Source organism: Staurois parvus, unplaced genomic scaffold (genome assembly GCF_062004578.1).
Source record: "Staurois parvus isolate SC_StPar_1 unplaced genomic scaffold, SC_StPar_1.0 ptg000056l, whole genome shotgun sequence".
Lineage (NCBI taxonomy): Eukaryota > Metazoa > Chordata > Amphibia > Anura > Ranidae > Staurois > Staurois parvus.
Genome location: NW_028317852.1, coordinates 2,479,345 through 2,506,345, shown reverse-complemented (window position 1 = coordinate 2,506,345; position 27,001 = coordinate 2,479,345). Strand labels below are relative to the sequence as shown.

Genomic DNA, 27,001 nt, shown 5'->3' with positions numbered 1-27,001 from the left:
TAGTGCCCCATCATTGGTATCAGTGGGAGGAATCGTGCCCCATCATTGGTATCAGTGGGAGGAATAGTGCCCCATCATTGGGGTCAGTGGGAGGAATAGTGCCCCATCATTGGTGTCAGTGGGGGGTGGAATAGTGCCCCATCATTGGTGTCAGTGGGGGGTGGAATAGTGCCCCATTGTTGTCAGTGGGGGGGGAGGAATAGTGCCCCATCGTTGGTGTCAGTGGGAGGAATAATGCCCCATCATTGGTATCAGTGATACCAATGATGGGGCACTATTCCTCCCACTGACACCAATGACACTTGCTGACCCCTGTTCTAGTATGGTGCTGCTGCAGCCAGCATATGTGGTTGCAGCAGCACCTCTGGACGGCACACTTACCGGCCGCTCCTTCACTCGATTTTCGCGGGGCCACTCGGCTCCGCCTCCTCGCCGGTGATTGGCCGCCTGTGTGCCTTTCCTGAGCTACAGTTCTGGTGGCCTATCACGGGTGAGGAGGCGGAGCTGAGCAGCCGCGCGAACATCCAGTGGCCGAACCAAATGAAGGAGCAGCCGCGCTTCCTGGACCGGATCATTACCGGAGCCAGGTAAGAGACAGCAGCTCCTGCCCACCCCTGTACTTAGTGTCCCTTCCGTTGGAAGGAGGGGGCGGTGGCGGCGTCGGCACCGCGACGCCCCCCTAAAAAGTGTCAGCATGCCATATACGGCGTATAAGATGACCGCCGACTTTAGAGAAGATTTTCAAGGGGTAAAAAGTCGTCTTATACGCCAGAAAATACGGTATATAAACTGAAAAATGTTTGAAGATTTTGCTTTCCTTTAAATCACTTAATTAATATTTAGTTGTATAAGCACTGTTTCTGAGAACTGCTGTACATCTGTGTTGCATGGAGTCAACCAACTTCTGGCACCTGTGAACAGGTATTCCAGCCCAGGATGATTGGACTACATTCCACAGTTCTTCTCTATTTCTTGGTTTTGCCTCAAACTGCATTTTGATGTCACCCCACAAATTTTTTATTGGATTAAGATCCCAGGATTGGACTGGCCACTCCATAACATCAATCTTGTTGGTCTGGAACCAAGATGTTGCACGTTTATTGGTGTGTTTGGGGTCGTTGTCTTGTTGGAACACCCATTTCAAGGGCATTTCTTCTTCAGCATAAGGCAGCATGACCTCTTCAAGTATTCTGATGTATTCAAACTGATCCATGATCCCTGGTATGCGATAAATAGGCCCAACACCGTAGTATGAGAAACATCCCCATATCATGATGCTTGCGCAACCATGCTCCACTGTCTTCACAGTGTACTGTGGCTTGAATTCAGTGTTTGGGGGTCGTCTGACAAACTGTCTCCGGCCACTAGACCCAAAAAGAACAATCTTACTTTCATCAGTCCACAAAATGTTGCGCCATTTCTCTTTAGACCAGTCAATGTGCTCTTTGGCAAATTGTAACCTCTTCAGCACATGTCTTTTTTTCAACAGTGGGACTTTGCGGGGGCTTCTTGCAGATAGCTTGGCTTCACATAGGCGTCTTCTAATTGTAACAGTACTCACAGGGAACTTTACACCTTCTTTGATCTTTCTGGAGCTGATTGTTGAGTCCTTGCCATTTTGGCTATTTTTCTATCCATTTGAATGGTAGTTTTTCGCTTTCTTCCATGTCTTTCAGGTTTTGGTTGCCATTTTAAAGCATTTGCGATCATTTTAGCTGAGCAGCCTATCATTTTCTGCACTTCTTTATATGTTTTCCCCTCTCCAATCAACTTTTTAATCAAGGTACGCTGTTCTTCTGAATAATGTCTGGAACGACCCATTTTCCTCAGAATTTCAGAGAGAAATGCACTGTAACCAGCATGTACAACATTTGCTGCCTTCCTTCCTTAAATAAGGGCAATAATTGCCACCTGTTTTTCAAAGAATGAATGACCTCACTAACAGAACTCCACACTGCTATTATTTTGAACATGCCCCTTTCAATTAGTGATTCAGTTACACAGAATCAGCAGCATGCATGTCATGACTGTTGGGTCTGTTGGATTTCTGTTGGATTTCTATTACTCTACTACACCTGCTAGTAAATAATTTGCCATGTAGAAATATCATGATTGATCAGATTAGTGATGTCTGACTGCTATTATTTTGAATACAACTGTACATTCTTTTCCCTACCCTACTGGTAGCATGAGACGATACCTGGACCCTACAGAGGTTGCACAGGCAGTTCAACTCTTCCCGGATGACACATCAATACGTGCCATTGCCAGAAGGTTTGCTGTGTCTCCCAGCACAGTCTCAAGAGTATGGAGGAAATTCCAGGAGACAGGCAGTTACTCTAAGAGAGCTGGACAGGGCTGTAGAAGGTCCTTAACCAATCAGCAGGACCTGTATCTGCTCCTTTTATGCAAGGAGGAGCAGGATAAGCACTGCTAGAGCCCCACAAAATGACCTCCAGCAGGCCACTGGCTCTGACCAAACAATCAGAAACAGACTTCATGAGGGTGGCCTGGGGGCCTGACATCTTCTAGTGGGCCCCGTGCTCACTGCCAGGCACCATAGAGCTTGATTGGAATTTGCCATTGTACACCAGAATTGGCAGGTCCACCACTGGCGCCCTGTGCTTTTCGCAGGTGAGAGCAAGTTCACCCTGAGCACATGTGACAGACGTGAAAGGGTCTGGAGAAGCCATTGATAATGTTATTCTGCTTGTAACATTGGTGGTGGGTCAGTGGTGGGTCAGTGATGATCTGGGGAGGCATATCCATGGAAGGACACACAGACCTCTACAGGCTAGACAATGGCACCCTGACTGCCATTAGGTATTAGGATGAAATCCTTGGACCCATTGTCAGACCCTATGCTGGTGCAGTGGGTCCTGGGTTCCTCCTGGCGCACGACAATGCCTGGCCTCATGTGGCGAGAGTATGCAGGCTGTTCCTGGATGATGAAGAAATTGATACCATTGAATGGCCCCCATGCTTGCCTGACCTAAATCCAATAGAACACCTCTGGGATATCATGTTTCAGTCCATCCGATGCCACCAGGTTGCAACTCAGACTGTCCAGGAGCTCAGTGATGCTCTGGTCCAGAATTGGGAGGAAATACCCCAGGACACCATCCGTCGTCTCATTAGGAGCATACCCCAACATTGTCAGGCATGCATACAAGCACATGGGAGCCATACAACCTACTGAGTAACATTTTGAGTTGCTGCAATGAAATTTCAGCAAAATAGACTAGCCTGCTGCATCATTTTTTCACTTTGATTTTTGGGGTGTCTTTGAATTCAGTCCTCTGTAGGTTGATAATTTTCATTTCCATCAAACGATGTTGCATCCTTACATTCCTGACATTACCCAGTCCATATCAGTATAGATATCCAGCATGATGTTTCTTCCCATTGAGATCTGATGTGTTTTCAAAGTGTTCCTTTAATTTTTTGAGCAGTATATTTATATTATGTGATGGGAGTCACTTTGGGTGGGGGGCCCATGGAACACAGCTCACTTTAGAGAGGTGGGGAGACCCCTGTCTCAGCTCCCCATATCCCTCTTATGTGTAAGTCACCCTGTGCCTGTTAGGGGTGCAGGGTGAAATGTCCTGCTATTGTGTAGACATGTGTAGGTGGGGATTGTTCATTGTTTAATGCCATGTGGTTGTCCCATTGTTCTATTGTGTGTCTTGCTTGGGAGAAAACTTTTATGGGATGTATGTGTTTGTGTATTGGCTTGGTGGGGGGTGTCTGCTGTGTGTCTCTTGTTACTAAATGTATTGCCCCATCCTGTGTATATATCTTCTATCTGTGTTAAAATAAAGCAGTCTATTTTCTAGTTTCCTTCAAGTCTGGTGCGGTCTCCTCTTGTATGGTCAGCGGTGGTGTCCACGGATCTGTGTTCGGACAGGGAAGCTGGAGTCTAACGGAAATACCCAAGTGCAGTCGGGGTCCGGTTCCGTTATATATGTATGTGTGTATGTATATGTATGTATGTGTATATATATATACAGTCAGGTCCATAAATATTGGGACATCGACACAATTCTAACATTTTTGGCTCTATACACCACCATAATGGATTTGAAATTAAACAAACAAGATGTGCTTTAACTGCAGACTGTCAGCTTTAATTTGAGGGCATTTTCATCCAAATCAGGTGAACGGTGTAGGAATTACAACAGTTTGCATATGTGCCATCCACTTGTTAAGGGACCAAAAGTAATGGGACAGAATAATAATCATAAATCAAACTTTCACTTTTTAATACTTGGTTGCAAATCCTTTGCAGTCAATTACAGCCTGAAGTCTGGAACGCATAGACATCACCAGATGCTGGGTTTCATCCCTGGTTATGCTCTGCCAGGCCTCTACTGCAATTGTCTTCAGTTCCTCTTGGGGCATTTTCCCTTCAGTTTTGTCTTCAGCAAGTGAAATGCATGCTCAATCGGATTCAGGTCAGGTGATTGACTTGGCCATTGCAGAACATTCCACTTCTTTCCCTTAAAAAACTCTTTGGTTGCTTTTGCAGTCTGCTTTGGGTCATTGTCCATCTGCACTGTGAAGCGGCGTCCAATAAGTTGTGAAGCATTTGGCTGAATATGAGCAGATAATATTGTCCGAAACACTTCAGAATTCATCCTGCTGCTTTTGTCAGCAGTCACATCATCAATAAATACAAGAGAACCAGTTCCATTGGAAGCCATACATGCCCACGCCATGACACTATCACCACCATGCTTCACTGATGAGGTGGTATGCTTAGGATCATGAGCAGTTCCTTTCCTTCTCCATACTCTTCTCTTCCCATCACTCTGGTACAAGTTGATCTTGGTCTCATCTGTCCATAGGATGTTGTTCCAGAACTGTGAAGGCTTTTTTAGATGTCGTTTGGCAAACTCTAATCTGGCCTTCCTGTTTTTAGGCTCACCAATGGTTTCCATCTTGTGGTGAACCCTCTGTATTCACTCTGGTGTAGTCTTCTCTTGATTGTTGACTTTGACACACATACACCTACCTCCTGGAGAGTGTTCTTGATCTGGCCAACTGTTGTGAAGGGTGTTTTCTTCACCAGGGAAAGAATTCTTCGGTCATCCACCACAGTTGTTTTCCGTGGTCTTCCGGGTCTTTTGGTATTGCTGAGCTCACTGGTGCGTTCCTTCTTTTTAAGAATGTTCCAAACATTTGTTTGGCCACGCCTAATGTTTTTGCTATCTCTGTGATGGGTTTGTTTTGTTTTTTCAGCCTAATGATGGCTTGCTTCACTGATAGTGACAGCTCTTTGGATCTCATCTTGAGAGTTGACAGAAACAGATTCCAAATGCAAATAGCACACTTGAAATGAACTCTGGACCTTTTATCTGCTCATTGTAATTGGGATAATGAGGAAATAACACACACCTGGCCATGGAACAGCTGAGAAGCCAATTGTCCCATTACTTTTGGTCCCTTAAAAAGTGGGAGGCACATATGCAAACTGTTGTAATTCCTACACCGTTCACCTGATTTGGATGTAAATACCCTCAAATTAAAGCTGACAGTCTGCAGTTAAAGCACATATTGTTTGTTTCATTTCAAATCCATTGTGGTGGTGTATAGAGCCAAAAATGTTAGAATTGTGTCGATGTCCCAATATTTATGGACCTGACTGTATATATATATATATATATATATATATAAGCATACATATAGCTGGTAACCACATTTGCTGAATAAAAAATTGGATGCAGATCAAACTCGTTCAGAAAAAAAGACACAACGTATGCAGAATTGAAATATAAGCAAGATTGTAAGAGATGATATGGATAAATACGTATTATACATATGAGTGTCTATAAACATCTATAATAATCTGAATGACATTAACTTGTATGGAGATAATTGGAAAATCCAATTATCTCCCAATTAGGGCTTGCAAACGCTGGAAGTGGCAAATAACGCTTATCCGCATTTAGCAATGTTAAGGAGGTTTTAGCGCTTACCAGTCACCTTCAGAACAGACCTTCCCTGTGTTCTTTTTCCTGCATCTAAACACCTCTAAAATCCTATGTATGCATGAACACAGGCTAACATGCAGGGGAGTGAAAGGGGGCAAAAAATGCTTGACGCCTGTAGAAGCAGCTGTAAAAAAAATATGCAAGAGGCTTTATCTTCAGAATTGCACTGCTGTGCTAAAAATGCTTAGTCTGATTTCACTGAGCACTGTGAAATTAATTTCTTGCTTGTAGGACATGCAGTATCATCTAGCTCTTTCCTCCCTAGCCTGAATGCCCCTTTCATTCATTGGATTTCACTTATTTCAATCATGGAAACTCAGTATGACATGTGGGTGCTACCTACTGTATGGTGGACTGCATGCAATTTCAGTCTGCCTTGAAATGCCCACTCCTCAAGACTGACACCCACACCTCTGCATCTTCATTGAGACTGTTGGGGGACATAGATCCCAATTTATATATCCAAAAACACTCCCTTTTACATACATAGATCCCAATTTATATATCCAGAAAGACTCCCTTTTACATAAAAGGGAGAATCTTTCATTCACCCCTAGGGAACCTTCACAGATGATCTCGAAGGCCATAACCTCAATGCACCCAATGTTCTTGTCATGTGTCTGGAGGAAATGGCGAGGAACACTGTGTTTATCACTTCCATCTTTTATTAGTCTACAATGTTCCCCAATTCACTTAAGTAAGGAACTTATTGTACACCCCAGATATAGTAAAGTACATGGACAACGTAACACGTAGACTACAAAATCTATAGAACAGGTAATAAATTGCTTTATATAAAAACAGTTGCCTTTACTGTCCATCACCCTAGAGCAGCCATGCATAATAAATTGACATGTCAAGCAACCGTTTTTCTTACATTGGAATATCCTGGTCCTGTCCTCAAAATAGGACTGGATATCCCTATCTTTGTTCTTTGTCTGTCCTTGTAGTTTGCTTGTGGCTAATATCTTTTTTTAAGTACCTGCATGCCTAAAAGAGCCTTGTGAAGCTGAAGGCAAAACTGGGGCTAATTTCTGATCTAGTAAAAGGAGGTTCCAATGTTTACAGATAATTCTTTGATATTTATCATTATATCCTGTGATGAATCTTACTGTATTGGGATTCTGATTGTCAAATGTATTGCTCTTCTTCCTGACCAAATAATTTTGATGTTTCTCAAAGGCTTCCTGTATAAGTGGTACTGGTTAGCCCTTTTCTATAAGTTTAGATGATAACAGTTTTCCTTGCTTATTGTAATCATCAGGTTTGGAACAATTTCTTCTTAATCTATTAAACTGTCCACCTGGGATGTTATTTTTCCAGACTGGATGAAGGCAGCTGGAGTAATGGACCCGTGTGCATAACATCAGGTTCTAGGGCGGGTGTCGGCAACCCGCGGCTCCAGAGCCGCATGCGGCTCTTTTTCACCTTGGCTGCGGCTCCGGAGCACACTGCTCACCAGGTGACAGGCAATAGGGTCTTCTGTGTGCCGGGCGCCCGCTCCCCTCCCTCCTCTCGGGCGGCCGCCCCAAAAGTCAGGACTCTGCAGCTAGCCCAGCAATGGGCAAACTACGGCCCAGTGGACCTTTTAATCCCGCGGAGCGTGGCAAACATTGGCTGTCAGGATGTAGGTGGGGCAGCGTGACGAACTCCTCTCCTCTCACAGTCCGCCCTGAAGACCGGAACGCCGCGGGAACATGGCGAGAGGAACGCGCGGAGCAAAGGTAAGTGAATTGACACAGTATGGGGAATGAATTACTATAGGGGGGATGAATTACTATAGGGGGGATGAATTACTATGGGGGATGAATTACTATATGGGGGATGAATTACTATGGGGGATGAATTACTATATGGGGGATGAATTACTATATGGGGGATGAATTACTATATGGGGGATGAATTACTATGGGGGCTGAATTACTATATGGGGGATGAATTACTATATGGGGGATGTATTTTCAGTTTTAAAAATGTGGCTCTCAAAATAAATTTCAATCGTGGTTTTGGCGAGATTTGGCTCAGTTGAAAAAATAGGTTGCCCACCACTGACCTAAGGCTATGATTGTGATTATGACGATACACTGTGGCCCTGATTAACCCTTTGCTTACTGGGCCCTTAAACTCCCTTCATGACCAGAGCGCTTTTTGCAATATATGCAGTGTCGGATTTGTTTTAAATGTTGCAATGGTTTTGCGGCTCCCAGTCGTTTTTTCCCTCTCGGAAACGGGTCCAAGTGGCTCTTTATGTCTTAAAGGTTGCAGACCCCTGTTCTAGGGGAATGTCCAGTGGCTGGTTGTATGTGTTACTTTCCAACCACAACTCCCCTAGTATATCTATGATGTCATTGTCTGTAAGTTCAAATTTGTTGGGTGCTGTAGATGGGGCAAAACTTAAACCCTTCCTTAACCTCTTGCGGACCGAGCATAGCCGAATGACGGCTTCACCGCGGCCGGCCAGTTCTGAGTGGACGTCATATGACGTCCTCCCAGAACGCGCTCTCCTGCGCGCCCCAGGGGGCGCGCACCTGGCGATCTCCGTGATCCTACGGACACAGCTGATCACGTGATGTGGTGAAAGGCCGATCCCACCGGCCTTTTACCACGTGATCAGCGGTGTCCAATGACACGCTGATCACAGGGAAATGCAAGTGCCGGTTCTCGGCTGCACTTTCCTCACGCTGTCAGATCGTGAGGAAAGTACTGCCGAGAACCGGCAGTTGTCAGAGCGGGGATCGGCACCGATCATCAGGGCACTGATGATCAGTGCCCTGATGATCGGTGCCCAGCAGTGACACCCGCAAGTTCCGCCCAGCAGTGCGCCCACTAGCCCCGCCCACCCGTTCCCAGCAGTGCCCCCACCTGTGCCCAGCAGTGCCCCCACCTGTGCCCAGCAGTGCCCCCACCTGTGCCACTCTGCAGTGCCACCTACCTGTGCCCAGAAGTGCCACCTACATGTGCCCAGCAGTGCCACCCACCTGTGCCCACCCACCTGTGCCCACCAGTGCCACCCACCTGTGCCCACCAGTGCCACCCACCTGTGCCCACCCACCAGTGCTGCCCACCAGTGCCACCCACCAGTGCAGCCCAGCAGTGCTGCCAGTCAGTGCCACCAGTCAGTGCCCAGGGGTTGTGCCAGTCAGTGCCGCCAGTCAGTGCCCAGAAGTGATGCCAGTCAGTGCCGTCTATCAGTACCCATCATCAGTGTCACCTATCAGTGCCGCCTATCAGTGCTGCATATCAGTGCCGCCTATCCGTGACCCCTAATTAGTGCTGTCTATCAGTGCCGCCTATCCGTGCCACCTCATTAGTACTGCCTATCAGTGCCCTTTAGTGCTGCCTATCAGTGCCCATCAGTGCCGCCTATCAGTGCCCATCAGTGCCGCCTCATCAACGCAAATCAGTGAAGGAGAAAAAATACCTGTTTGAAAAATTTTATAAAAGAAACAAATAACCTTTTTTTTTTTTTTCTAATTTTTTGCACTTTTTTTAATTTATAGCGCAAAAAGTAAAGCGCCCAGTGGCGATTAAATACCACCAAAAGAAAGCTCTATTTGTGAGAAAAAAATGATCAAAATTTCATATGGGTACAATGTTGCATGACCGCGCAATTGTCAATCAAAGTGCGGCAGCGCTGAAAGCTGAAAATTGGCCTGGTAAGGAAGGGGGTATAAGTGCCTGGTAGGCAAGTGGTTAACAGTGAAATGTCTGCTCCCATGAGGGCACGAGATGATAAATTGTAAATTTTTATGGTGTTTTCTTCTATGCACTGTCTATCCTTTCTTTTTTGTTTCTCTAACTTTCTTTTTTCTTTCAGTACTCCCTTTGGAGGTGCCTCTAAAAAATGAGGTGGGGGGTGAATTTGGATTGGAAGGATGCATGTAGCCCGAAGATGCCAATCTATGGGCTTGGGTAGAAGATGTCTTCCAAGAGGATGGATCTATAATATTGGGATGGAGTAAGAACACCTGGATTACCTGCCATTTTTGTTGGTGAAAACATGGTCTTGGGAGTATCTAGTACACAAGAAGTTGGTGAGGGTGGTAGGATCAAACTGGGGGAATTGCCCGAGGTGATAACACACAATCTTCTACCTCATTATTACCCTCCATGGTTGTCTTATTGTTTGATGTTTTTGTGATACCTCAGGAAACAAAAGCCCTCACTTGCCCTTCACTATTGGTGCATTCTTTCTGAATGGTATCCCCTGGAAGACATCTATACGACGAAACATGTTGGGCAGGGCTTGTATGTCTGAGGTCATCGTGTTGCTACATCGGTCTGCATGTTGCCGGCCGAGTTGAGCGTCTTTCTATGCTGGAGCCATCAGCTTGCCATGTCTCTGTTTATGTAAGCACAGTGCTTTTTATCTTGCATCAGAATCTTTTTTGGAATGTGTACTGTTGATTTTAAGGAATAAAGGAGTTTTGGGGCATACTCCACCATGTATGCATTCTCTCTGTTTTATTGATATTATGGCCATTGATCCAGTGTTGTTGAATTCTATTTGGACGCAGAATGCCATTACTTTCGCCATCTAATGATCTGTCCATTTTGGAGTATCTTCTTTTATGGCCACTGGTCTGCTATGGTGAGATTATGACTGCACATCTTCGAGTTGAGCGCTTTATGACTATTTATAATTTTATGGTCCACCTGGTCTGGTAAGAGGCCCTGACATCTATATGTGGAGGTGGAGGTGTTTTTTTCACATCATGGTGCATTACTGCAACATAGATTGCACTTGGCACTTTTGGAGAAGAAGGGACTTTAATTGTAATATCTGGATTAATGTTTCACATGGACACTTTAATTCTTTATTTTTTCACTGTATGAAATTCACTGATGTAAATTCACTATGATATAAATATTTGATTTTTACTGTTTATAAAGTTTGTTCACTAGCGCTGTTACTTAGTTTGTTTATTTTTTTTTTTTTCTGAACAGTATGCCTCTTTTTTACTTGATCATGTAAGGGACCCCCTTTGTGGTTATTTGCATTTCTTTTGATCCTAACCTGATGTTTGTGCTGATTGTTGTTAATGCCCCCCTGTTTTGTTGTGTATTCTTGGATTCATATTTGTCTGAATGTTTTTTGTTTGTTGCTTTTACCCCTTGGGCATGCTTCCATTTGAAAATTTGAAAAATCATTTTCTTATTAACCAAGTCATCCTCACTTTTCTGTATGTTTCTTTCTAGGACTTTTTGCCATTTTTGATAAAGACAAGATGTACTAAATTGTTTGAGAACATTGTCTTTATCCTTTACCCACTGTTGTGCTAACTGTAATTTTCTTTCTCTTTGTTGGATAATTAATTTAATCCATTTTACAGTACAGAATTCCACAATTAACCTCCATTCCTTTTTAAGATGCTCATCTGGAAACCCACATTTTTTCTTAATGCGTAGACCTCTTGGGGTAATACCTAATTCCAAATATTTACGTACAAAGGACAAGTCCCACCACTGAACATTCTCATATTGCTTTGCATGTTGTAATTGTATGAAAGTCTTTCTCGTGTTGGTTTCGAAATTTTTGCTATGGGGTGGTCTAGCCAAAGATTCATTTGGGACATGTTTTTTCTTCATGGGGATTCTCTATATTTTTATTGCCCACTTTAAATTTATCAAAGATCAACCATAATCTATTTGGTCTCTCTTCAGCAAAGAAGAGTGAAAAGATAGAAAAAAATATATAATGTAATATAATGATCAAAAAATAATAAATACACAATTCTATAATCTGGTGTGTAAATAACTCTATCAAAATATGAACTGCAATGGTAAGTAGCTCGAAAACGTCATACTAAACATAACCCCAAATGATTGCATGCACCATATGTCCATAACAAGTATAGACTCATGAATGTAAGAACGTTCCATGTAGCTAACTGTATGTCTCGCCACAAAACAAATGCTGCAATATCTAATCCACAAAAATTATGTCTCTCAGGTTAAGCAATCTTCATGCAGGTGAGCAGTTGGTTATTGGCTTTTATCCATTGATGACCAACTATAATGGGACAGATCTGCTGGAAAGAGGGCTCCAAAGGAAAACGCACACAATAGTATTAAAGAAGACCAAACGCTAGGTCCCCTATGGTGTATATATAACTCTATAAGTCTGCAGCTAGTTCCCGGCAGTTGTATAAGACATTAGGAATAGTGACAACGTATGAAATCAGAACACAGCGCTCAGGAACACTGAAAAAAAATTATCCCAATGGAAATCCTTGTGAAAACACTATGGGAAAGTCACACATTCATATGCCCATAGGTTGCAATGAAGCTTATTCAAAGGTGTATAAAAACAGACCGGACCCTCATGGCTGGTGGTGGAAGATCTGCCAAGCCTTGCTGGACCGTTAGGCTAAGAAGTCTCAAAAGCCTGGTGGAGAGAGGAACGTTCCTACTGGTGTTGAGATTCATTGCGTTGAATGGGCGCCGCGACACACCGGAATTGATGTCACCAAGGTCCCAGGAGGCGGCTAGAAGCAAACTAGGAGATATATATACACACACATGTTTTTTCTTTGAATTCTGCGAACATGCGCTGCAATTGTTGATGATTAATATTATCAATACTATTATAATTTTTTATCATTCATTAAATATTAATTTTTATGGCTGCTATTGTTATTACTGCTATTTATTACTTTTTACGTCCCTTTTTACTATACCTACAGTATATTATGGCAATGGGGGAAGATCTCGTCATGCTTTGTTTACATAAGACCTGCCTCTTTGCCCGCCCTTGTTATTAGTCACAGAGTATATAAAAATGCCAGTTGCCCTTGTGTTCCATGACTTCATAAAGCGTATGCATGTGAAATGTGTCATCATGGCAAACTGACTGTTTGCAGTCCAAACCTGCATCTCATGGTTTGCTTCTGGCCTACTCCTGGGTTCTTGGTGATGGCATTTCCGGTGTGCCGCGGTGCGCGTTCAACACAGGGAATCTTCACACCAGTGGGAACGTCCCTCTCTCCAGCAGGCTATTGAAACTTCTTAGCCTAACAGCCCAGCAAGGCTTGGCAGATTTTCCACCACCAGCCACAAGGATCTGGTAATTGGAACCACTTTCATTTTACATTTTCTGCTTTTGTCTTTTTTATACATCTTAGGTTAAACTTCATTGCAAGTCACTGTGTAACTTCCCCATAGTGTTTTCACAAGGATTTCCATTTGGATCAATTTTCTTCAATGTTCCTGAGCGCTGTGTCCTCCTGATTCCATATACTTTTATTATTTTCATTTTAGTACGTTTTTGAAAATATGTTAAGGAGGTTTAAAGGGAAACATACATTGTAGTAAGATGTTTTTTTTTTTTTTTTTTGGTGAACACAAAAAAAATTATTTTAACTGTATAAACCCCGCAGCTGGAAAACCCACAGCTGAAAAGATATAAGCTGCAAACCCCAATGCTTAAGTTAAAAAGGGCGGATTGCTGGCTAGGCACATCTCTCCATTCTTTTTTCTGTGGCAGATCTGTATGCTGCTTTTCATTATAGTTGTAAACACTTCTTAGCAGCACAAAGGAAATGAGAAGGTGTAAATGCAGTCAGTAAGTTCCAGTCAATGTCTCATTTATTCTGTGACTTGGTTTATCTCACATCCTCCTATTCATGTATTACATTTGGCCTCACAAGGTAAGTCTTTATAGCACTGATGATTAAGGAAAATGTCTTATTTCCTATTAGCGTGTTCCAATTGACATAATAGAATTTAATGAAAATCGGTGTGTAGGGAGAACTACATTGGAATAAAAGAAAAGAACTACATTGTATGCTTGACCTATTTCTGCCTTCATTTTACCTTTGGGAACACTAGTAACTGGAATATGCAAACATTAAAATTGATCAATACTCTAAATCAGAATAGACTGTTACTTGATGAACATGTTTTCTGTGGACAAACTTGAAAGGGTTTTCAACTCCACGTATGACAGCATAAGTGGAACATCTATTTATCTTGGAATAGGGACTCAACTTTGGACAAACACTGAGCACAAAAAACTTTCTTTTTTTAAATTTTTTTTTTAATTTTTACTGTGAAAGACCTGAGCAAAGACGAGATATAAATTTTAATGCTTGCCTGCTTTTTACACATGATTTGGTAGCCTCAAAATTTTATTTGTGCTGGAGTGAGGCTTTGTTCACACTAGTGCAACTCTAAGATTGCACGATTTCCAGTGTGATTTTGGAGTGCAACTTTCATGTGACTTTTTCATTCTATGGCACTCAGGTTGCAAGAAAGTCACATCAAAGCAGTGCAGGAAGTATTTTTGTAGTTGCTTTGACTTCCGTTGCATATAATGGAACAAGCTCCATTTAAATAAATGTGCTGCGACTTTCATCACTGGCTTACTAATGTACAGTATATTATATATATATAATAATGTATAGTATATTCTGTATATGTAGTAATTCTAATGATAATGTAATATATAGTAATAGTAATAATTCTAACTATATCTTTAGCTAAACATTGGTCTGCAAGGACAGAGAGCCAAGAATGCTAGATATATAATAACTCATTCTGAGCACAATAACACCTGAAGATGCAATTAAAGTGTTATTAAACCCACAACAGTAAAATCAGTCTGTATATGCAATAAAGCATGCTTGTTATACTCACTGTGGAACCTAAGGGGTTAATCCTCTGCATTGTGTAAAAAGGCCATTTGATTCTTTCTGTTCCTCCCCTTTTTCAAGTAACCACCTCTTATCTCTTGATAAGACAGACTGAACTGTAGGCACTTGCACATGCTCATTTTGGTGTGTATTCCTAGAGAGGTTTTTGTTTTCTTGGGAGAGTGCATGTGATCAGCACAGAGCCAATCAGCACTAGTCAGACAGAGGTTAGGAGTTTTGCATCCTCCTAGAGCAGAGAAAAAACTTCACCTACAAGCGTTAGCTTGTGCTGGGCTAGACACTGATAGAAGCCACAAGACTGCTCTAACCGCTGATGAGAAAAGGTAATTAGTAGTTTATAATTACTAAAATAATTGCATTTCTGTGTACTGTGGGAGACCAGATATAGTGAATGCAGGGTCCTGGGTTTAGTAACACTTTAAGAATAGCTCTCATATTCCTGTGAAACCAGCTGGTATATTATAGCTTTACCAGTGTTCTAGCATTGTATAGTTTTCTAAGATAGGATTGCCTTTATGGTGGACATAGGAAAGTCAGGGGTATCTACCATACATAGTTACACCCTTGACTTAATATTATTATTATTATTATTATGGGGATAAGTGGTTGGCAATCTTCCATTGCAACTCTTGCTGCATTGGAGGTAGCATATTTTCTCTGTATTTTCATGGGTTTCTTATAAGTGCTCTAATTTCTTCCCACTATCCAAAAAAATACTGGTAGGTTACCTTGCTTCCTCTTGAATTAATACTAGGAATTAACCTTCCTAAAATCCTACTGTGAGAAGAGGAGAAAACAGTGAAAATAGATGTACAATATATCACAGATTGAGAGGGACATGAAAAACCGTGGACTTAAAAATCCTTTATGTGGCATAACCCCCTCCCCGCAAAGCTGCCCTAGAGATACCCCCTTTCCCATCCAAACTCCCTGCTTTGTCAATGCTAAAATGTATTTGGTTGTTCCAATAAAGCTTATTTGAATTTAAGTTTGCTAGTATGTATTTGTGTGGTACATGGTTGTGACCGTAGACTGCACGTTTCTTCTATAAATTGTGTAACTATTAATGGAAATAGTTCTGTGTATGCTGGTGCTATATGAATATGGGAAATGTTAAAATTCTTATAGTTATTGCTATTCTCATTACTGTCTTTATTATCATACTGGGGTTACAAGTGGCCATTTTCAAGGAGCTGCTTCTTCTGGTCTCCTGACCCCTCCACTTTGCTTTGTATCACTCAGATTCAGTATTAGCTGGAATGAGTATGCCTCTGCACCGCCTCACAAGAGGATCCATGAAAATGTCGCTTGCTACATTGTTCTTATTGTGTTCATAGTGCTCCTGTTTTATCTTTGGTGAACTCAGCCAGAAGTAGGGAGAGTGTTGTGTACAAGATGTCATTAGTTAGAAGAGTTGGGAGTGATTGAACTAGTCACAATATAATGGACCAACAAAAGGCAGAGTGGTGGCAAGAGGGTGGGTTATCAGCATCAGTAGGGAAAATACGATGCATCCTTGGGCACGCGTAAGGAAAAAGCTGGGTGTTAGTGAATGGTGTGCACCCACACCACTCTAAACAGCTTGAATGTGTAAGGCTCCATGCACACTGTGCTTAAAAGCAGCAGTTCCCTTTGGCAGAGAAAAACCATGCTATAGACTGTTTATGAGAGTTTAGCGTTTTTCGGGTTTTTTTGCCAGAAAGCTCCAATCAAAAACACAAACAAGAAGGGTTCTTTTTCTGCCTTTAACCACCTACCAACTGGGCATTTATACCCCCTTCCTTACCAGGCCAATTTTCAGCTTTCAGCGCTGTTGCAATTTGAATGACAATTGCGCGGTCATGCAATATTGTACCCATATGAAATTTTTATCATTTTTTTTCACACAAATAGAGATTTCTTTTGGTGGTATTTACTCGCCGCTGGGTGTTTTATTGTTTGCGCTATAAACAAAAAAAAGCAAAAAATTTAAAAAAAAAAGTTTTTCTTTGTTTTTATTATAAAATTTTGCAAACAGGTAATTTTCCTCCTTCACTGATGTGCGTTGATGAGGTTGCACTGATAGGTGGCACTGATAGGCGGCACTGATGGGCACTGATAGGCAGCACTGATAGGTGGCACTGACTAGGGGAACTGCTGGGCACTGATGGGTGGTACTGCTGGGTTGCACTGATGGGCACTGGTGGGTGGCACTGATGTGCACAGGTGGGTGGCATTGCTGGGGACTTGTGGGCAGCACTGGTGGGTGGCACTTCTGGGCACCGATCATCAGGGCACTGATCATAAGTGCCCTGATGATCGGTGCTGATCCTTCCTCTGATAACTGCCGGTTCTCGGCAGTACTTTCTTCACGCTGTGACAGCGTGAGGAAAGTCCAGCCGATCACTGGCAATTGTATTTCCTGGTGATCAGTGTGTCATTGGACATGGCTGATCACGTGGTAAAAGGCCGCTGTGATTGGCTTTTTATCATATCATGTGATCAGTTGTAGGACACAGCGATCACAGAGATCGCTGGGTGCACGCAGGAGAGCATATGACGTCCACCCAGAACTGGCCGGCCGCAGTGAAGCCGTCATTCAGCTATCTGTGGTTGGCAAGTGGTTAAACGTTGAGCTTAAAATATGCCTCTTATTGTCCTAATGTGCATGGACTCATAGAATAACACTGTGCTGCTTCTACAGGCAAAATGCAAAACTCCTGTAGAAGCCACAATTTTTAAGCCAGCATGCATCAAGCCTGCCCAACCACAACTTTTTCCTTTGTAATAAATGGAGCATGGAAGGGTTAGATAGTCCGCTGTCACTTTTTTTAATCCTATCTAAGGCACCATTAGAGAGATTTACCCTCACTTCCTTTTCTGCTGATGAAGGTCTTACCAGACAGGGGAACTCTCCCATATCACCCAGCCAGAAAAAAAAATGTTTTTTTTTAAAAAAATAGAATAGGGAAAGACAGAGCCCCTGTTATCTTTTTATTTTTGTATATGTCCCTGTTGCAGATTTTACCCCATATCCTTCATGGTGTAACCAATGTCAGCAGAACAATCTCCCTAACAGAGCCCTGGATAGCAATGAAAACATGACAGGAGTTTTAACCCTGGGCATCTTTATCCAAAACTAGAAATACATTTTTAATATAGAGGATTTATATAGCACTAACAGTTATCATACATTTCAATACAAGAAGGTTAGGAGGACCCTGCTAATGAGAGCATACTATCTAAACAAACTGATCTAAAAGATAATAGATGTATGGGATAAATGCATGGTGACAGTAAAATTCCAGTTGTTAGGTATAGGTGGGATAGGCTTTCCTAAAAATATGAGTTTTCAAGGATCACCTGAAGGCAGATAGCGTAGGAGATAGCTGGATAGATCGGGGTAGGGAGTTCCAGAGCATGGATGAGGCTGTGGGGAAGTCCTGGAGATGAGTATGAGTGGAGGTGACAAAGAGGTCTTGACTAGTTTAAGTGATATTTTGAGATGAGGCTGATGGGGGAGAGTTGTGGGTGGTTTTGTATATTGTAGTTAATATTTTGAATTTTGAAGCTTTTGTGGTGTCAGTTGTTAGAAGGGAAAAATTTTGGAAATGTTGCAGAGATGATGATGACGAGATTTGCACAGTGAGGGATGAAAAGAGAGAGACTGTAATCCAATATTACACCTAAGGGGAGTAGCTGACTGCAGTGCAGTTGATCTCGATAGTGAAGATGGGGGAGGGGGCGTGGGGGGAAAGAAATATTATGAGCTCAGTTTTGGAAAGACTGAGTATGAGGAAATGGTGTAACATCCATGCAGATATGTAATTTGGTAAGTTAGTGATGCGTGGGGAGATGGAAGAGGTCAGCTGGGGAGTGGAGAGATAAATTTGGGTGTCATCAGCATGGGGGTGGTATTGGAAACCGTGGGAGAAACCAACGGTCCCATGTAGGAGGTGTGGATGGGGAATAGAAAGGTTCTGGGGACAATACCTTGAGGACTGCTATGCAAATAGGAGAGGAGGAGCTAGAGTTGTTGATACTGAGCATGCACTGAGATAGGTAGGAGGAGAACTAGAAAAGAGCAGTCTTGGAGGCCAAAGGAGTGGATATTTTTGGGGAGGAGCAAGTGGCAACCATGTCAGTAAAAAAAGAAACATCTAAGAGTATGAGTACAGATTAGTGGACATTGTTTTTGGAAGTTGAGTTTTAGGAAGGCAGTTTCTGTGGAGTGTTGTGTGCAAAAGCCATATTAAAAGGAGTGGAGATGGTTGTTAATTGTTAGGGGGTTACATACATTTTACAGGTCATAGTTAAAGTGTTAATCCAAAACCGTAAAATCAGTCAGTATATGCAGGAAAGCATGCTTGCTATTCTCACTGTGTAACCTAAGGGGTAATCCTCCATGTAAAAAGGCTGTTTTATCCTGTCTTCTCTGATCATCCCCTTCTTCTAATGTCCCCAATCAGGAGCTCTAGGGGTCACTCTGCACATGATCAGTTTAGTGTGTATGGCTGAAGAGGGTTTTTTTTTCTTTTGGGAGGGTGCATAGGATCAACACAGGGCCAATCAGCACTGTCCAGAGTCTCAGGGGTTATGCAGCCTCATAGGACACTTAGAGCATAATGAAAACTCCTCCTACAAGCTTTAATCAGTGCTCAGCTGGATACTGATCGAAGTCATAAGACTGCTATATACTGCTGATGAGAAAAGGTATTTAGCAGTTTATATTTACTACAATAATTGCATTTCCATGCTGTGTGCATCGTGGGAGACCAGGTATAGTGAATACAGAGACATGGGTTTAGTAACATTTCAAACAGAACCTGAGCATATCAGAACAAAAAGATCCTGAGTGAAATGTTCCGTAAAGACCCTGCGTAAACACGCTTATAGGTGTGTAAAGGTGTGTAAGTGTATAGACAAGAAAAATTCTTCTTCATTGCCAGTGTTTGTAATATACTCATTCATACTCACATAAACATTCTTATAGACGCGTAAACATGTGTCTGTGCATAAATTACTGCTCTCAAATGGAACATTCTCTGTTTTTGTTTCACGGCTCTGTACTCATTGCTGTATTACTGATCTTTACTCAACTGTGCATCGTTTCGTAGACAACAATGCATCTAATTTTAAATCAGTAAAAAACGTGGTGCTTTTTACTCAGAATTTTTTTTATTTTTTGAGACATATAGAGCTTCTTTTGGTGCTATTTAATCACCACTGAGTTTTTCACTTTTTGCTAAACAAACTAAAAGACTGAAATTTTTTATTTTTAGACATATAAAGCTTCTTTTGGTGGTATTTAATCACCACAGGGTTTTTTACTTTTTTGCTAAACAAACTAAAAAAGTCTGAAAATTTTGGGTAAAAAAAGTTTTTTCTTAGTTTCTGTTATAAAATTTTGTAAATAAGTATTGTTTCTCCTTCAGGTGCGCTAACGAGGCTGCAGTGATGGGCACTGATAGGCTGCACTGATAGGTGGCACTGACAGGCATTGACAGGCATCACTGATGAGCACTGAAAGGCAGAATTCATATATAATAGCGCAACCCTACACCAATAAATAAGTAAATATTTAAATAAATATTCATATAAATTGGTAAAAAATATATCAATAAATTAATAAATCAATGAACAAATCCACCACCACATATGTGCACATAAAAAATAGATAAGTCCATTAAAAGTCCATAAATGATCCGTTGATAAATGAAATAATGATGAGATCCTCCTTCACCAGCGTGACATCCAGTGATCAGAACACCCCATCAAAATGCACACTCACCATGTGCTGGTGATAAACCAGCGTATCTTTAAATATCCAGCAATCCACCACAATGCTCCGGTTTAAAGGAAATCCTCTCATATCCAATTAGTACATGTGAATAAAAAACATACTCGCCATTGTGCAATATCATCCAACTAATTTATTATGAAGTAGCAAATCCCCCCTTAAAACCGCACTCACAATGAATAACAATAAAGCATAGATTGTTTAAGAGCCACAGGCTCTGTCTCCGGTGTCTCACCCGCGATGGTGCAACCACGTGATCCGGACACGTGGGACAACGTGCGTGCGTAATGACGTCACCGATAGCCACACCCTAACGCATTTCGTCAGACAACTTCTCCCTGAGAGAAAAACACAGGGCATAAGGCAAACAGCTGGAATATAGAGGGTGAGTAATACCTAGTACTGCATTTTGGTGTTGGAAGAGTACAGAATTATGCACCTAGTAGCTGTCCCGGACTGTAAATGTTTGCTGCACTCTATGCATAGAAAGCAGTAGTCACTATTTATTGGGTGCCTTATGAGCAGTGAAGGAGTGTGGTTTCAGTGGGGGTGGTTTGCTTGGCATAGCTTCGTGTCTGTGTCTATGCTGTGAGAGGTTTGGCTTCCCTGCCCTGTTTGGACTCAGAAAAAAAAACATGCACTATTGGAAGTGACATATGTGAAAGGGTCTGGAGATGCCATGGAGAAGGTTATGCTGCCTGTAACATCGTTCAGCATGACCGTTTAGGTGGTGGATCAGTGACGGTCTGAGTAGGCATATCCATGGTGGGACGCACAGACCTCTACAGGCTAGACAATGGCACCCTGACTGCAATTAGGTATTGGGATGAAATCCTTGGACCCAATGTCAGACCCTACACTGGTGCAGTGGGTCCTGGGTTCCTCCTGGTGCACGACAATGCCCGGCCTCGTGTGGTGAGAGTATGCAGGCAGTTCCGGGAGGATGAAGGAATTGATACCATTGAATGGCCCCCACGCATGCCTGACCTAAATCCAATAGAACACCTCTGGGATATCATGTTTCAGTGCAACTGACGCAGCCAAGTTGCACCTCAGACTATCCAGGAGCTCAGTGATGCCCTGGTCCAGATCTAGGAGGAAACACCCCAGGACACCATCCGTCGTCTCATTAGGAGCATGCCCTGACGTTGTCAGGCATGCATACAAGCACGTGGGGGCCATACAAACTATTCAGTACCATTGTCAGGAAAGGACTCACCACTGGTGGTGCTGGGACTCACCTGCTCTATGGGCTGCAGTACCAGTTCTTACCAGCGAGTGCTTTTCAGCAGCCAGGATCTCACCTCCTGCAATCAAGCCATCAACTGAGGCTAATTGCAGGAGGTGTATTTAAGCAGTAACAAGGCCTGCAATCAGTGCTTAGGTGTTTGTTTTCCCATGAGCCCTTGTTGTCCTGTACTTGTCTCCTGTCATCTACCTGCTTGATTCTCCTGCTCGATTCTGACCACGATTGAACTCTGCCTGCACCGACCCAGCTCTCCATTTTGACTATCCGTTTGCCTACTCCTCTGTACCATATCCGCCTGATTGTTCCTGACCCGGCCTGCCTGACCACTCTACCTCTCCAGCCCTGCCTACGCCTGTGTTTCTGAACATATAGATATTAGTTGAAGGTTTTGTTTTGTTTGCACTGTGCGTTTTTGTATACTTGTGTAGCTCTTAATAAATTATATTATTACATCACTCCTGAAGCCTGCTATTCCCTGTGTCAGTCCACACATCTCTGGTCATATCCGGATCCTTGACAACCATTTTGAGTTGCTTAAATGAAATTTCAGCAAAATGGACTAGCCTGCTGCATCATTTTTTCACTTTGATTTTTGGGGTGTCTTTGAATTCAGTCCTCTGTAGGTTGATACTTTTCATTTCCATCAAACGATGGGGCATCCTTACATTCTGAACACATTAACCAGTCCATGTCAGTTTACAGTAGATATCCAGGATGATATTTTTCCCCATTGAGATCTGATGTGTTTTCAAAGTGTTCCTTTAATTTTTTTTTGAGCAGTGTATGTGTAGTTATGTAATATTATATATACAGTATGTTATCCACGATTTTCTATGATTGTTAGACTTATGATTTTATCGGTTACATTTACATTATATTGTGTTTTGTTTTAGCCCTAATAAAGGCGGAGTTTTTCTGACCTCCAAAACACAATGGCTGTTTTATTAGTGTAAACCAGTAAATGCATTTGGACTCTTTGGGAGCAGCCTAACCTGAGCCAGTAAGCTCTCCAAATGTTTTTGTCCTCTTACTATTTTGTATGATCTTACATCAAAGTCTCAGTGCCTCTTTGATGCTTTTATCTTCATTGGAGTCTTTGGCCTCAGGTCTGCTGGCTCATGGTCTTGGGTAAATGTTTAACTTTCTTTAGAGATTTACTAGTTTGCATTGTGGCATATTTAAAGCCAGTGTAAAGAAAATGAAAGCACTGTAACCAATAGCAACCACCCATGCTGGTAATCTAATGTAGTTAGGCATTCTAAAGACAGTGCCTGATTACAGGGCACACATAACCTGGTGATTCTGCCATAAAGGTGTTTGTCCAAGTACTTCCTAACACTGGTGGTTCTAATGGTGGCCTTCCGGTACCTGTCACTGTGATGCACCAGCTACATAGCCAGTATAGCAAAGTGATCTGGGTGTCTCTACAACTCATGTCATCACAAGCATGCCTTTAAGAATAGAACCGCATTTCCTATCTCCCCTGTCAGTACTCTGAACACCTTCACCTACGGCATCCTGTCAGCTGTTTTCAGGGAGGACATGTGCTGTCCAAAGCTTCTCCACTCCAGTACTGGAAATGGGGGGAATGGTTCTCTGCAGTGCCATTGACAACCAGGGGTCAAGATAAGAGAGCTGACAAAAGGGATTGCCATTCACCCAAGTATAATTCTGGGAAGGATACTTATCAATATGCATTAAAATCCTATTTTATTTAATTAAGTATGAACTGGTAGGTAACTATATTCTCTCATAATGTGCTTTACTACTTAAGTACTGCCAAGTGACTTAGTTTGAAATAAGTTGCATACACCTCTTGGCTAGTAAATTGTCTATTATTTCTTTAAAGACTTAATCTTTTCAAAATAACCCCTGCACCCTGCATTACTTACACCTGACCTCTCAACTCTGCTTTACATTCTACTGACGCCTGCACATAAGCCTGACTCCTGAACTGTGCACTACATACCACCAACTCCTGCACTCTATCTTGCTTACTTCTGACACCTGCACTCTGAATTGCATACTCTTGACCCCAACTCTCTGCATTACTGACCTCTGAACTCTGGGTTACTACTAACTCCTATGCTCTGCATTATATACTATTGACCTTTGAATTCTGTGTTACTTACTCCTGACCCCTTGACTGAGGTTGATTTACTAAAACTGGAGAGTGCAAAATCTGGTGCAGTTTTGTATGGAAACCAATCAAATTCCAGGTTTTTGAACACGCTAAAGTTAGAAGCTGATTGGCTACTATGCACAGCTGCACCAGATTTGGTACTTGCCAGCTTTAGTAAATCAACCCCTATGTTACATATTCCTGACCTCTGCAAATGTTACTTTCTCTTGACTCCTTGTCAGGGCTCCCAGGTATGACCAGAGATGTGTGACTGACGCAGGGAAACGCAGACTTCAGATATGGGATAAACAATATAATTTATTAACACTAACAATACAAACATAAACGCAGTGCAATACTAAACATAATACAGTGCAAACAAACCAAACCAACCACCCACAGATAACAGTACATACAAGCAAGCGTCGTCAGGCAGGCCGGGTCAATATCAATTGGGCAGGTAGGTACAGGGGGAGCAAGCGGAGAATGGTCGGGGTCACAGGCCAGGTTCAGCAGGTAGCAAGCAGCGTAGTACAGAGGGTCAAGCAGAGGGATGGTCAGGGTCACAAGCCAGGGATCAGAACAGGTAGCAAGCAGCGTAGTACAGAGGGTCAGGCAGAGGGATGGTCAGGGTCACAAGCCAGGGATCAGGACAGGTAGCAAGCAGCGTAGTACAGAGGGTCAGCAAAGGAACAGAAACAGGATGCAGGACAGATACAGGGCCCAGGACAAACATGCACCAAGGCAGAGTCTGTGGGTCTGGCCATCCCTTAAATACCCCAGCATAATCAGTTCCAGGTGTTAGCTGGCTGCAAAGTTGAGTCTCTGATTGCTGGGAGCACCCGCTGGCCAGCCCTGGTACTGCAGATCAAAAGGCAGGTGAGTCCCACCATTGCTGGCCAGTCCATTCCTGACACTCCTAAACTCTGTTTTATACTTCTGGCCACTGAACCTCTGAACTCTGCATTACTCACTGCTGAGCTCTGAACTCTGTATTACTTCCTATTGACCTCTGCACTCTGTATTACATGCTCCTGACCCCTGAACTCTGTGTTATTTAAGAGTGAAACAAAAAGAAAGTGCACCAACCATGCGCATTACCTCAGTAAACAGATTTTATTAAATTGAGAAATATACTCACAAACAGGGAAGTATAACAAGTGTATAGTGTCCACAACAGAGCTTTTGAAGTGTAAAACCAGTGTGAGTCACATCATGAGGGTACCCTTTCAAAGTAAGGCTGACGTGTTTCGAAGGGGGTCCCTGATTCATCAGAGCTAACTAGCTCTGAAGAAGAAGGGACCCCCCTTTGAAACATGTCAGCCTTACTTTGAGAGGCTAGTTAGCTCTGAAGAAGAAGGGACCCCCTTCGAAACGCCTTACTTTGAGAGTCTACCCTCATGATGTGACTCACACTGGTTTTACACTTCAAAAGCTCCATTGTGGACTCTATACGCTTGTTATACTTCTCTGTTTGTGAGTATATTTCTCAATTTAATAAATTCACAGTTTACTGAGGTAATGTGCAAGGTTGGTGTGCTTTCTTTTTGTTTCACTTCACAGTTCTGGTCGAACCACACAACCTTGTAGGCATTGGTGGGTGTATTTTTCCATCCAACCACTCTTGCTCTGGGTCGTAGAGCGCAGTAGGTGTTGTTTCTGTTTCCATTGCCTTGTGTTATTTACTCCTGACCTCTGCACTTTGTGTTACATAATACTGAACTCTGTGTTGCATTCTACAGACCTCTAAACTGTGCATTACTTACTAATGACCCCTGAACCCTTCATATCTCCATTACTTTTTAAGGGTACTTGCTTGGTTATCTCCAAAAAAAAAAGTGTACTGCATCCTGGTGATCTTTGATCTCTTCCATGTTGTTCAGGTAGATCTCATCCTCTCCAGGGAGATACCAACTACCTTCTGCAAATACTCCTCACAGAAGAAGCAGAAGGGGAGCAAAGCCAGATTGAGCATGGCTGAGGAGCCACAAAAAGCAAGCTGGTTGATCAAGTCCTAACTCATTTTATTAGCGGAACTCAGCAGAAAGGTCAGTGTTAAATTACATTTTCTGAATGATTTCAGCCAAATGTATAATATATTTATCACTGTATTCTCTGGAAGAGTTGGCGGGTTTCCACAATTTTAAAAGACTGTACAGTCTTGTAGCTAGCAAAGAAATCCATAGTATTGTGAGAGTATGATAGTCATACCAGTAACTGTATCTTCCCCCACACCACAATCATTTATGATTGCATCAAGTAGATCATTTTGGATTTGAGAATTTTCCATTTTTCCTGATTTAGTGGACTTCTACATTCTACCATTGAAGGGAAGGGCAACTAAACTGATAAGAGGCATGGAGGAGCTCTGCTATGAGGAAAGATTAGAGGAACTGAATTTATTCTCTCTTGAGAAGAGGAGACTAAGAAGGGATATGATCAACATGTATAAATACATCAGTGGTTCATATAGTGAACTCGGTGTAGAGTTATTCACACTGAGGTCATCACAGAGGACAAGGGGGCACTCTTTACATCTGGAGGAATTTCCAGCATTTCCTCCTCTCCTCTACAAACCACCACTCACTAACATAGGGGAAGGCAACATTTTTAAAACTAGTTAGTGTTAGGCTGGAGTTCTACTTTAATGGTCTGTGATGCACAATGAGATTTTACCTTCTTTGTACAATACACTTCTGGAACTTTACATATGTCGCACTACCCCCGTAGGATTTGCTGAAGATCGGGGTCCCCTTATAGTCCTGCACAGCCAGGCAACATGCATTTCATTCCAGCCTTGCACTCCAGAGACAGTAAACAGTCCTTGAACTTGTTTAAAATTAGCAGTCCCAGATGGTGGCTAGTCAGGTTTCCCACATGAATGCCTTTTCCCCTTATCTGGCCCAGGGGTGTGGGAGTACTCCTCTCCTGAAATTGGGAAGCAGGGAAAAAGTCAGCCCAGCGTCAGGCCTGAAGGCAGCCACCAACCCACATGCTTGCATTTAAAAATGTAAACATTTAAACAGACACATAAAAAAACAAAACAAATGTAGAGTCTCCCTTGCCCCTACATGCACACATACAGACATACAAAAATGCATGTGATGGGGCTCCTACGTACTAAACTGGCAATTTCCCTACACACACATTATATATCACTGCACTCCCTGAAGTGAGCTCAATAATTCTAGCACCAGAGCTCCT

The 27,001-nt window shown here is 42.6% G+C and overlaps 1 protein-coding gene across 2 annotated transcripts in view; it reads left to right on the top strand.

The window, feature by feature from the left end:
- Positions 1-27,001, top strand: part of LOC149469963 (ras and Rab interactor 3-like) — a 72,349-nt gene that overhangs the window by 19,722 nt on the left and 25,626 nt on the right. For both annotated transcript variants that reach the window (XM_089668213.1, XM_089668207.1), the window contains exon 2: positions 25,681-25,845. The gene's annotated coding sequence lies outside the window, so the exon portion shown is untranslated. The remainder of the gene's footprint in view (positions 1-25,680; positions 25,846-27,001) is intronic.